Source organism: Canis lupus, chromosome 18 (genome assembly GCF_048164855.1).
Source record: "Canis lupus baileyi chromosome 18, mCanLup2.hap1, whole genome shotgun sequence".
Taxonomy (NCBI): domain Eukaryota; kingdom Metazoa; phylum Chordata; class Mammalia; order Carnivora; family Canidae; genus Canis; species Canis lupus.
This window is the reverse complement of record NC_132855.1, coordinates 1,268,459-1,282,358: the sequence shown is the minus strand read 5'-3', so window position 1 is coordinate 1,282,358 and position 13,900 is coordinate 1,268,459. Positions and strand designations below refer to the sequence as shown.

Below are 13,900 nucleotides of genomic sequence, written 5' to 3'. Positions count from 1 at the left end.
GAGAAAAAATGTGTTTTCTGGCATCTTTAATTGGTAGCCACGAGTTGAGAAGGACCAACATGGTACCTGCCGGGTTTCCATGTACTTAAGCAGACCCCACGTCCCATCGGTATTCCATCGTGGCTCTTTTTCGATGCCATAAAGCCTCAGAAATGAGAGTCATACAACCAGTAGTACATCTATAAACCAGTAAGGATCTCCTAAGGCTCCACTTGTAAAAAAAGAGAGTCAGCATCTTGGGGAAAAAAGGAATCGTGCTCTCTTATCTCACACCGTGATTGATTTCTGAACAGCTAGTCTCAGGGAACGTCGGACTATACATAGTTGATGTATCCGTATTAACACAAATGTCTGAAGTTTCTCTTGCAAACTTTATCCAGGATAGCCTGAGCTTTTGAAGTGTTTGGTTGTCAATCATCCCACTGCTTTGGGGCAGCGTTTCCCCAGAAGCGAGATCTTTGGGTCACCAATCCAAGCAGATGCTCCCATGGGGTAGGGGAGGAAGAAGGAATCTTTCTCAAAAAAATGATGAGGAACATTAGCATATTAAGATTCTGAAAAGTCCTGCAGTCAGGATAATTTTCCTTTTGTTAAGACCAGCATTTCCAACCCAAATTTGTTTAATCTGGTAATTTTCTTGTACACACCTGTCATAGAACACTCTTACGGATGCAGCGCTAGCACAGGTTGCTTTATGCAGTTCTGTATCTCCCAATTTCATCTTGCTAAACTTCATGACAAATATGTTGGTGTCTTTTTAAACACTTGCATCAGGAGTACGAGACTATTTTGTTGATTCTAAATGTTTTCCCCATGTCCTAGAAGTCTTAATCCACTTCTGTGTGGGCAAACTGGAAAGCTTAACAGTGTCCTAGCTCTATTGTTCAACAAACGTTCAGTACCTGGAGACACAGCATGAGATTATAATTCAATGTGATCCCAAACACAGGAAAACACCATGGAATGAAGGACAAGAATTTCTGGGAATTTCCTGGGAAACCCAAGGAAATGCAAATAAGTTTCACTTCCTCCTCAAGACAAATGACGTGCGTGCCCAGAGTGTGCTGGGCCATACAGGAAAGCGAGGAAGCCTTGGGCTGTACATGTGAACACAGCCACTGGGCTGCCTTTATTAAGTGCCTCCCCGTGAATGAATCTATATTTCAGCCTCTTTAATAAAATCACTATATAAACTAGTTTATGATTTTCTTTCTCCGACCATTGCAGCTGGTCATTACTGCAAGCGATGATCTCAGAGTCGGTGGTTCCTGCCAGAGAGCTTGCATACAGAGAGATGCCTTTGTGAGCCCGCCATAGAAACCTGCAGAAAATTGGCCTTCTTTCCTTAATAGAGCCACACGAACAAAGATGAGTTTGTTGCTGACTCAGAGCTGAAAGCTTTGTTTTGTCAAGCCCTCTGAATGTATTGCACTCTGCCAAAGAAGAAGGACTCCTTCTTAAAAAAAAAAAAAAAGAAAAGAAAAGAAAAGAAAGAAAAAAAAATGAAGAAGAACAGTAAGCGGAAACCAGACAACAAATCAAAGTGCTCACCCTTTGGGTAGATATTTGTGACTAAAGTGGCCTGAAACTTTCTTCTTTCTTTCTTTCTTTCTTTTTTTTTTTCTTTTTTTTTCTTTTCTTTTTTTGTGAATACTGGTCACATTTCACAAGCTGAATAAAAATGAAAGGAAAAGGAACTTTAATTAATGGGATGTCTTTTGATTCGCAGAGCAAAACTGCCAGAGCAGATGTACTAGCAAAGAGGATTAGATTGTCCCTTCTATGATGCACTGACATTTTCCTCTTTCCCCTGTAGTGACCCCATTGAAGAGAGGCTGTCTTTAGTGCCGAAGGCCCCGCTCTGCAAAGGAACCGTTGTCCGCCGCACAATGGCCCCTCTCACAAGACTAGACGGGAGATGTGAGGGGAGAGCTAATGTCCCTTTAAATATGGGTGAGACGGTTTCAGTTTTACTATTTTTAAATGGCTAAAAGAGAAATTTGTGATGCATTCAAAGTTGATAAAATATGCATTAAAGTGAGCCCTAAAACATTCATGAACACCGTCCATCAATTTGAAAACGCAAATGGAATCAAGAAGGCCTCACTGCTAATTTTCCTTTGCTTTAATTAGTTCTAGGGTGTTTGGGAGGATTGTCTTGTTGTGTTTTGTTTTGATTCGTTTTCCAGTTATTGAGATCTAAAAAGATACAGCTACTTCCAGTAGACGGGAGTAATTGCCATAATGTTGACCTTAATCACCATCTGAGGAACCAGAATAATCCGTGAAGCACTCAGGTGGTACCTGGTGTGCTCCGACGAGTCCTCAGGGAGGGGAGCAACAACGCGCTGCCTCTGCTGTCATGCTTACCTTGCTTCTGGGAGGACCAGGGAAGAGGAGACGTGCGTGCATCCTTCGTGCCTGGTGCCAGGCCGGTTGGCATTTCTGCAGTTCTGGGAAAAAAGGAAAAGGGCAGGATGCTACTCAGCTGGGGTCTGATTCTACTGGAAATAGCTGTGGTTCCCTGCACAACTCAGGTTGTGGAAAGCCATGAATGCTGGCACCACCACAGAGTCACTTATTCAAGGAAAAAGTGAGGGCAAGCTACTGCGGAAGTGAAAGAAATAATCCTCTCTCCTCGCCCCCCAACTACAGCGCCTCAGTGATGGGGTGCAAAGCTGCCCTGGGGAGGGAGGAGGACTTACGTCAAGGATTTCTCTCTGCGCTCAGCCAACTCTGGGGACGGTCTATCCCTTTTGCATCCAGGAAGCTTTGTCTTCGGACAACAAATAAATATGCAATTCACACACCTGCGGACAACAACCACACAAATAAGTCTGGGTCCCCCGCATCCCCCCGCACCGGTCCCATTTCAATAGCAAAACTATTTGTTACCAGTTATGGCTCCTTAAGATAGAATTAATGCTCCTGTGAAAAATAACTTTCACGTTATGGTTGTAGTGATTTTTCAAATAACATCTATTTCAACGGGTACCAGAGCAGGCCCACCAAATAGTGAATACATGGTGACCCCACCTTCTTCTCCATTCTCTTAGATCTCTAAGAGCTTGGCCAGGCTTCTCATTCTGACCGGTGGAGCAGGTTCTGAGGCCCTCTTTGTCATATCCTGGATAATTGTGCAATACATTGCTGGATTTCTCTTGTCCTCATCTAGACCAGCACTGCCATAAAGTGTCACCCGGAGAGAGTACCACCACTCCTGGCCCAGTCTAATCATGATCATTAGCTACATTTACCCAAAGAGCACAGATTTGGGAGGGGCCCCTGCCACAGACCAGAGAACAATACTCTCAGAGATCCCTGAAAAGCAATGTCAACATCGACTAATGTTTAAATCAATTTCAGACATGAGGACAGTGGCCCACGTGCTGGTCACTCTCTATTCTCACGTATCAGCTTAATGAAATCCTAATGGTCTATAAAGTATCATCACTCCCTTTGTTTCTACAAAGTTACACAGAAATGTTGTGGACAAAGAAAAGATCCTGATGTTGAAAACTAAGCGAAGGAATGTTGGACAAACTATATTATATTCTCCTTAATTTCATCCTCAGTAGAACCAGAAAAGAGCTGGGAATCTTCCTTTGCTCAATCCCTTGATGTACATAACTAAAGCCTTTCATAAACTTCCCTAAATCCTTTCGTTTTCATGCTAAATTATCCCAGTTCCCCTGATCTAAGTCTTCGTTTTCCAGATCTCTAATCTCCTTGTATCTGAACACTAGAACTCCTCCAAATTCTTTCTTCTTTCCAACTCTTGCAATCATTTCTAGGAGCATGTTTCATAAACGCAACGGTTTTCCTCCTCTGGGCAACAAGACCTTTTTTCATAGCTCGATTTCTGCAGTTGAGCACATAAGTACTTGCTGTGAAACCACTGATTAATTGTAGAAGAAGCTGTGGGAGAAATAGAGAGTCCTGCAAGTAAAAATCCAGTGTCCAGGAAGTTCACAATCTCTTGGCAGATATAGATACATACCACATAGCTCTTGACTCAAGACAGAATGAAATAACTGCTCTACCGGAGGTTCAAGAAATATGCCCGGGGTGGGCAAAGACATGAGCACTGACATTGGACTAAGGGACAGAGGAAGCAGCCTATGGACAGGTGGCATCTGAGTCTGTGTTAGAAAGGAATAAGTTTCACTTGGGTAATGAGTGATCCCTAAAGGAAGGCTCGGTGGGTAAAGGTCAGCCTTCTAACAGTCCTAGTGTTATATGACACCTTTCCTGCAACATCTTTCTCAGCAGGATGACTGCTGGAAGCTTTCATGTGCACCTTGCCTGAGGACAAATGGGCTTTTGACCTTCTCAGTCTGTGAGTGGGGCTCCCTGGGTCCTACAAGCAAGGAATACACCTTTCTTGTTTTTCTTGATATCCCTCCTCCTTTATCATCAATGAAAGGAGGTTTGGTAGATGAACCTGTTAGGAAATTTTTAGCACGATGACATGAAAATGAGCTGAATGTTCAGAGATGTTAGGTGATCCAGTGTGAATAGTTCAGTCATTGAAAAACTGAGGGGCACCTGAGTGGCTCAGTCAGTTGAGCATCTGACTCTTGGTTTCAGCTCAGGTCATGATACCATGGGTCATGAGATCAAGCCCTGAATTGGGCTCTGTGCTCAGCTGGAAGTCTGCTTGAAGATTCTTTCCCTCTGCTCCTCCTCCTACTCGCTCTTTCTCTCTCTTTCAAATAAATGAATTAAGAGAAAGAAAAAGAAAGAAAGAAAGAAAGAAAGAAAGAAAGAAAGAAAGAAAGAAAGAAAGAAAGAAAGAAACAGAAGAAGAAAGAAAGAAAGAAAGAAAGAAAGAAAGAAGAAAAAAGAAAGAGAAAGAAAGAAAGAAAGAAAGAAAGAAAGAAAGAAAGAAAGAAAGAAAGAAAGAAAGAAAGAAAGAAAGAAAGAAAGAAAGAAAAAGAAAGAGAGAGGGGATCCCTGGGTGGCGCAGCTGTTTGGCGCCTGCCTTTGGCCCAGGGTGCGATCCTGGAGACCCGGGATCGAGTCCCACATCGGGCTCCCGGTGCATGGAGCCTGCTTCTCTCTCTGCCTATGTCTCTGCCTCTCTCTCTCTCTCTCCCTCCCTCTCTCTGACTATCATAAATAAATAAAAACTAAAAAAAAATAAAATAAAAAAAAAGAAAATGAGAGAAAGAAAAATTGAACCTAGTGATTAAAATCACACCTATCTGCTCACTTCTCAGGCACTCTATTTTTTGGCCACATTTCCCAAGTGGGCATCAGGAAAGGGTGACTGAAATATATTTTCCATGGCGCATCCCTCTCTGGTTTCCACATACTACTTCTGTGCTGTGAGAGTCCTCCTGCCCTTCTCCAACCCTTCATTTGCGTGTTTTCTGTAACTTGTGGAGCTCCTTTAAGATCTGACCACAAATGACATGTTTTCTGTGGCGTCTATCTCAAACCAAGTAGAAATATTCAGTAGCTCGCTGTGTTCTCAAAGCACTTTGTACATATGGTGAAGGTCTCTTAACCATACTTAACAACCTTTTGCAGCGGGCTGAATTCATCAATATCCTCTCCACTCCCTCTGCAGCCTCTGGACAGTTGTCCACTGCCTAATCAAAGATCGTGATGAGTAATCTCTCTCCAATGTGCCTACATCCTTCTGCCTCTGCTAGGAGGTGTATCCTACCAAGAAGCAGTTGACTTGTTCCCCTACTTCTTTATGCCATTTGTATTTAATACTTTATTTATATAGCATGTAAGCCAGTAAAATATGAATGAAATGAAAACCAAATCATAAAACCTCTATTGAGTGAGATCTCATTTAGACAATAATAAAAAATTAAAGAAAAAATCATTAAAAAAAATGACAGACTTCCATAAGTGTCTCTGTGAGCTTGTCTGTTTTCCAGGTATCTTTGAAATTTCATTCTACTTTAAGAAAATTGTAATTTCTAGGAGTTATACAGAATGGCTTAGGTTTATGGAAAAGGGGGAAGTCAGAACTTTAATCAGTGGAGCCATATTCAAAGGAATTACACAAAATATTGAAAGATTGACCAAGAAATGTATATTTTTATATTTTGATAACCAACCTTTTATCAGTCTGAGTCTAATGGGTAAATGGATTTTTGTTGTATCTCTATTATGTACTTATTGTGATAAGCAGCCATTATTTATGTGTCTGACTCTCTAGCTGAGCCTTATTCATTGTTATGCCTTACTGCCCCCAGGAGATTAACTGGTTTGGAAATCACCTGGGTAGGAGATTACCTACCCAAAGACTACACACCTTGGTCCATAACATCTCTTCAATAAAATGTCATATGTTATCTTAGTTGATTTTAAGAACAATTGGTAAAATAGCTGATGTAGATATTATATTCATTTTATAAGGGAGGAAACCAAGTCTTAGAGGTTGACTGATTGCCCAGGGACAAGAGTTTGATGTAAAAGAAACCTAGGCTCTTCTGTCCTGACCACAATTCTAAAGAGATTATGGCATCAATAAGTTTGACAAAGCAAGTTTGCTCTGGTGACCTTGCAGTGGAAGTTGGATCTTGTCTATCATAGGAAGTGAGACCCCATTCAGTGCCCTATATATTTTTCCTTCTCTAATCAGTCTTATGGAAGGCATGCATTTGGAAACTCTTTATGTCACAGAGTTTACGTAAGGGGAGCAAATTGGACACGGATGTCAATTCCAGAAAGGTTAGAACCTATGGACCACGGTTGTTGCCCTAAGTGTCCAAAGGCCACAGGGAAAATCAACCCCCCGTTGATTTCCCAGCAAATCCTCTGAAAGTTGCTGAAGCATTTGGTTTTACTCATTTTACCTGTGCCTTCACTTAAGAAAATAGCATGGGGAGAAACAATAATGGAACTGAGGAAATTGAAAAGCCTCCTGAAAGAAGAAGTAAATTGGAGTCTTCACTTGGCAAAGCATCTGAGGAAATGTTAGCAATCAGAAATCCAGAATCTACAGGGCCCTCGGTGAGTGAAGAGCCTGAGGCTAAGTCAAAAGGGAAAGGAAGATGTGTTAGGCTGAAGTGAGAGGAAACCAGCGTTGTTTTCACTGCTGCACACCTGCCTCCTGAAGGGCTCCTGGTGTTTTTGTTCTCCTCTCGATCCCAAGGACTAATCTGATATTAATCATTGACACCTCAGTATGAATAGTTTTAGATTCAGAAATGATAAAGAGAAAATGACCTGGGGCTTCTTTTTAAGGGTTTCTGGGACTGCAGGAGCATGTGTGTGGCGGTAATGTTTCTGGTTCTCATAACAACCACACAGCATTTGAGGATCAATATCAGAAAGAGGTTTTCAGCCTGCCTCAGATATCTAATAACCATTTATTCCATCTGTTTTTTCTTCTTTAATAAAAACTACTATTTTTTTTAGCACAGTCTAAGTGCCACGTGCTCTACATACAAGGTCTTATTTAATTCTCATAATAAACTGCCACTCTTCATCACACGTCAGATACCTGAGCTCCCCCCGATTAGAGAGAGGTGATGAAATATTGACCAGGTGACTAACCCCTGCCAATGTGTCGGCTAGCTCATTTGTAACTCTGGTGTCTGGAGGGGAAAAAAATATTTATTTAGAAGATGTGTATCTCCAGAAGGTGACTAATGCAGGAATTTCAGATCAAGTAAATATGAATCAAATTTGCGCTCACATGGGCCTTTTGAGGGCTCTCAGATTAAACAAAGTAGCTGCCTCGTCGGTGCCTTTACAGAACCAGCCCTGCTGAAAATACGGTCAGAGGGCAGGGTGCTTCAGTAACCTCAGCAAGGTCATGTGAACACCCTGCCATAGACTCTCCATGACTCATCAGAAAGTGCCATTTGGACAATCTCAGTTGAGGCAAGCAGCCAGCTCCCGGGCCAACTCTTGCCCACCCTTTTCTGCCAGTAGCTGTAGAACTGGATTTAGAAGACATGTGCCTCTAAACATTATGTAACTGGATGAAACAGCTCTTTAGCAGAGGTGCAGACACATTAAACCCGAGGAGCAGCTATGGAGCTTGACATAGAAACGAAAGCAGTCTCCTGCTAAGCCCCCTCTGACCCCATTTATAGCAAGACATCTGCTACAAGGATGTAGTGGAGGAATAGTCCTAGAAATAAATTTGAGGAAGAAACACAGTTCACAGAAGAAACACACGTGAGGAAGAATCAGAGTTCAGAGAAGATTTAAAAGCCCTGGGTCTTTAAATCACAGATCTTTGTTTTGTAGATCCGTACTTTTGAGGTCCTGACTGAAGTCGTAGGGAGAGACCGGAAATAACAGGGTACTGATAAAATTTTAAGCAGCAGCAGAACCTAGGAAAAGGGTGAGAGAGCGGGGAGGTGAGGGAATGATATTTAAGGGGGGTAGCCAGGGAAGTCCTGGAAGACGTGACATGTAAGCACAGGGTAATAAAGTGAGAGAGCCGATCTTCCTGAGCACATTCTCCCAAAGCGGTGCCTTTTAAAGAACACCAGGAAGCCTACGTGAAAAGGGATGAGAGGTAGCAGTGTAAAATCCTTAGTGGGAGGAACGTATGCGGATAATAACTGGGGGTCACAGTAAAAAAGGAGTTGCTATGTGACCAGACCCCTCCAATGTACAGCAGCCTGCCCCTCTCCTAGCAGTAGGACATGGATCCAGGTGAAGCTTCTGTGCCACTCCAAACGTCCCTGATCCCCTGGTTTCCAGGTGCTTCCTCAAGAACTGATCCCTGTAGGCATTAGTCCCTCTTCACCAGACCTGGTTTTGAGCATAGCCATTTGGTGGGAGGAGGGCACCAGTTTTTCTTTGTGGGAGTAGATGTGGTTGTTGGGACCTTAGCGCACCTGTCATATTTGCCTAAGGCTGGTTCCAGTTAAGACTCCTCCCAATGGAACCGAGCGGAAGTTAGTTAATGTTGTTGGTATTTTCCTCCTTCCTGGTTCAGCAATTATTCATTTCATGTTTAACCCTTAAATGAGTATTTTTACAGTATTTTTACCAAGCTCCATTCTGATACCACGGGATTGACGTTTAAGGATATCTTTTCCATGATGTAAATTATTAACCTTAATGACAGTATATACCCTTTCTGTCTACCAGCGAGTGCTGTTTCACCAGCATCGAAGGTAAGAGTCTCCTGATGCAGAGGAAATTGTTATTACGAATAAACAGACCATTTTCCTGAGACTGCAACCTTTAGGAAAGCATCCAGGAGTGGATTTAGATGAGTGACCTATGAATGAGCTTTACTAAGGTGACTCCAGTCATGATCACATAGAAAATTTCAAAGGAAGAGTTTGTGTTTGTTTCTGGAAACGTTCAGGATTCACTGAGTCTGAAACACGTTCGTTTGCTTCTCTCCAGCTTTCAGCTTACCAAAGCTAACTACAGAATTTTATCTCCTTTAATAAATTTATATTCTTATAAGATATAAACTTTAAAGCCTGGTGTGATCCCTCCCTATAGAATAATTTGTCCTCTGGCTTATTCAACAACACTTAGAATATTATGATTCGTTTTAGTGTTTGGTCAAATACATAAAATATACTTTAGTTTGATGCAAAAGCATAACGAGAGCTGACACGTAGCAAGTATGCTATATGCTTAATGTTCTAACATGAATATTTTATTTAATCCTCACAACAATTGTAATAAGTAGATATTATTTCATCTCTTTTATTTTATAGATAAAATGCAATATGGTGAGGTTATAGTAATTACCTGAATTTGTACAACTGGGAAGTATGGTCACTAGTTTTTCAACCACACTCACACACATAACTGCCATGCCGTACTGCCCCCTTTAGATAGTCTTCTAATTAAATCCCAAATCTCTAGAACTTTAACACAAATATGGTGTGTGATGTCTGGCACTTTAACCTCTTGATGTTGTCATGTTCTCTCCTATGCCAGCAGAGCCTTGTGAGCTTAGTGGGCTCTGACTCATACCAGGCCTATTTATCCAATTATACCTCACCTCTACCATTGTGACCTGATCTATATTTTTTTCTAAAGCTTCTACCATCACATCATTTATGGAGAAGAAACTCTTCATTCTTCAATATTGCTGATAAGGTCCTTGCTCAAAGTATTAATATATGAACCTGAGGATAACTTAAGGGACACAGGGAGTTTCTGTAGTATTTCCGATATTAGCGCTAATTCAAAGCGCAGTCTGACGACCAGTTTCCTTTCTATGAAGGGTTTTGTTATCCGTATGTGAGGAGACAAAGAGCTTGTGTCAGAATGTAAATCAACTATATCGCTGTCTTAGTCGGTACAGGTTGCCATAGCAAAATACCATAGACCGGGTAATTTTAAAACACTGAATACTTATTTCTTACAGTTCTGGAGGCTGGAAGTCTGAGATCAAGATGAGGGGGATTTGGTAAGAGCCCACTTCTAGGCAATTGTGTTTCCGCTGTGACCTCACTGGCTAAAGTGGCAAAGGAGCTTCCTTGGGCCTCTTTTTCAAGACCACAAATCCCATTTGAGAGCTCTGTCCTTATGATGTAATTACTTCCCCAAGACCTCATCTCCTCAGGCTATCACCTTAAGGGTTAGGATTTCAACGTATGAATTTAGGGGGGGGATATAAACATTCAGTCCATTACAATCAATTAGCACAGTATCTAGTTAAGATTTTCTCAATGACGGATGTAGTGAACTGATTTACATTCTCATGCAAGCTTTTTATTTCATCGTGGATTGGCACTTAGAGAAGCAAGGCCCTACACTAAATAAAGCCTACAGTTGAATAAGCATTATATTTTGCACCTGTCCCATTGAAATAGGTACAAAATGTGAGATTATGTCAGGCATGCGATGCCTTCTCTGGATTTACTGTCTCTCCTTTTGGTCATCAGCATATGCCCAAACATAATTAGGTGCTTCAAGCAGGCCAAAACTCTTCAGATTGTTCATATTCAATATAGCTGTTTTATATGTTAACCAGAAAACAACCAGCTGGTGGCCCAGACATATTTTGCCATACACATTTAAATTGGTAAAATCCAACAGGGAAATGGGTGTGCTTTTATCTTTGTTTTCTTATTAAGATGAAAATCAAAATTAATCCACATAGAATTCAAGAATTATCTTGAATTTACAGAATGATGGAGCAATTACTTTTAATCTACAAATTCAAAGTACAGATAATTATCTATGCCCTAACTATTTCTTGTCTTCTTTTGTATCAACCAGTATTGGGTGATATTTATGAGCTACTGAGTTCCATAATAATTCCATTAATCAGGAATTAGTTCAAGTACTTATTTTGGTTCTCTAACTCCAAAACACAGTAATTCTCAGATTAATCCCAGGAAAGGCAAAACTTTTTTTGAAATGAAAGCTTTCACAGAATCTCCATTTTTTAAATATATAAAGGTATAGTTTACTAATTGGAGTAAATTCAGAGGGACTGAAAATCTTTCTAGCACAGGAGGAGCTTCCTAGGATTCCATGCAACATAGTGTTAAGAATTATTGTTACAGTCACCAATTTCTGGGATATCATTTACCAACTATAGTTATCTGGATTTATTTTCATCCTCATTTTGAATTGTAGTTAAGAATATGCCATAGAAGGACACCTGGGTGGCTCAGTGGTTGAGTGTCTGCCTTTGGCTCAGGTCATGATCCTGGGGTCCGGGATCGAGTCCCACATCAGTCTCCCCACAGGGAGCCTGCTTCTCCCCCTGCCTGTATCTCTGCCTCTCTCTCTGTGCCTCTCATGAATATATAAATAAAATCTTCTAAAAAAAAAAAAAAAGAATATGCCATAGAACTGCCCATCTTTCTCCATACTTCTAACCTTAGGGTCCAGTTACCAGAAGTGACCATGATAAAAGGTTTATCAGCATTCAAAACATGAAACTACATTAGGTAAGGTCTCCAAATATTCCAACAAGCATTGCTCCTTCTCAATTCTGCAATTTTCTCCAGCTAGAGTTCAACAGATTTTTCTCCTAAAATGATGGCAAACAACCTCTAAAAATAAAACTTAGCTTTTAGTAGTACATCAGGTCAAACAGAACCACTTATTTGTCCCTGGAATATGTTGCAGAGTTTTGACCCAAAAATAGGTTCCAAGCTTGTAGCCAATCAACCCTAGCAATTTTGCCATAGATTTCTCTTCCTTCTATGAAAAGAAGTAATTTTTCTTGTAAGTTATAATTTTGAGGTTAGATGTTATTTTTCTATATACTCCTCCTAAGATATTTATCTCTCCCTGGGTTTCAAAGATCATTGAAGATGCACAGGTCAATAATTGAACTGACCTCTCTCCTAACCATCCCACCAACTACATAATAGCCTCCATATTAGTTTGCAGAAACCTTTGATATTTCCCAGCCATCACCACAATTTACTGATATCTCAGATATTCCAAAGTTTTCCCACTTAAAACTCACAATAGCTTTGACTTTCTCTTCTACTCATGCTATTTAATCCTTACATGAAACTATTATGCAAGTATTTGATATTTGATATTTGACTACACATTGTTTTTTGCATACAGCATCAAACGAGTCTGTGTGTGTGTGTGTGTGTGTGTGTGTGTGTGTGTGTTATTTGTGGGTGAAGAGAAGACATAAGCCTTATTTTATTTGACACTTTTTTTTAGGGTCTTGATCAAGAAGTAGTACCAAACTTCTAATTTTCAAAAATTAAGAAACATCGGTAGAATTCACACAGTTGTTTTGGGTTTTTTGTTTGTTTGTTTTTTATCTGAGTGATAGAAAATGATTAGTCTAAGAATGAGCACTGCTCTGATCCCTAACATATTTTAAAAGTAACACCTGAAACAATTTCTCAAAAAAATGTAACTGTGTCACAGAACAAAGCTCAAGAAGATTTATAAAAATAAAAACATATCTAATGGACAAGATGGTAAAATTGAAATGCCTGGCATCCAGTCAAAAATTATGAGGCATACAAAAAGCAAGAAGATATGACTTATAAAAAAGGAAATAAATTAGTTGAGAAAAACCAACCCAGAACTGTCAAAAATGTTAGAATTATCAAATAGAAACAGTAAAATAGTTATACTTGTATTCTATGTATTCAAAATGTTATGTACAGACTTGGAAGATATTAAAAAAAAAACCCTAGTTAAATTTGTAGAAATCCAAAAAACACCAGATGGAATAAATGGCAGAAGGAAAGATTAATATACTAAAGACATGGCAACAGAAACTATCAAACATGAAATTTATAGAGCAAAAAGGAATCAAGAAAAAGGATAAAAAAAAAAGCATCAGTGAGCTATGAGGTAATGACAAATTTAAGCAGTCTAATATACACCTAATTGGAGTCATAGAAAGAGAAGAGAGGGAGAATGGGACTGAAAAATTTTTTAAAGAAATAATGCCTAAAAATATTCCAATAAATTTGATAAAAGTTATAATCCCACAGATTGAAGAACTCAATAAGCCCAAGGTATGATATGCATGAAGAAAACTATATCAAGTCATCGTAATTAAATGGTTCAAAACCAATGAGAAACAGAAAAACTTAAACGGAGTCAGAGAAAAATAATGACGCACTATGTAACAGGAACTAAGATGAGGATAATGACAGATCTCTTATCAGACACAATGCAAGTGAGAAGACAGTGAAGCAACATCTTTATTATAGTGAAAGAAAAAAACTCAGATAATACCTTTCAAGAACAAAGGCAAAATAAAGACTTTTCTAGACATAAAAAGGATGAAAGAACTCATCACAAGTACACCTGCACTACAAGACATGTTAAAGAAAGGCCCTCTGAACAAAATGATACCGGGGGTGGGGGGTGTAGAAAAAAATCATACTGGGGGAATCTTATCCATATCTGGAATGAAGAGCACCAGAAACTATGACTTTTTTTTACCCCTATTATGGAAATCTCTTTAAAAGATAGTGATTATTAAAACAAAAAT

The 13,900-nt window shown here is 39.9% G+C and overlaps 1 long non-coding RNA gene across 2 annotated transcripts in view; it reads right to left on the bottom strand.

The window, feature by feature from the left end:
• LOC140609413 (uncharacterized) overlaps positions 1–2,812 on the bottom strand; it is a 33,904-nt gene extending 31,092 nt beyond the window's left edge. Inside the window, exons 1-3 of one of the 2 annotated variants that reach the window (XR_012011245.1) lie at positions 2,706–2,812; positions 2,371–2,453; positions 1,552–1,671 (exon numbers count right to left, since the gene is read on the bottom strand). This is a non-coding gene — a long non-coding RNA (uncharacterized lncRNA). Of the gene's footprint in view, positions 1–1,551; positions 1,672–2,370; positions 2,663–2,705 lie in introns of those variants that run through there. The other variant, XR_012011244.1, reaches the window with a different exon arrangement.
• Positions 2,813–13,900: the final 11,088 nt, after the last annotated feature.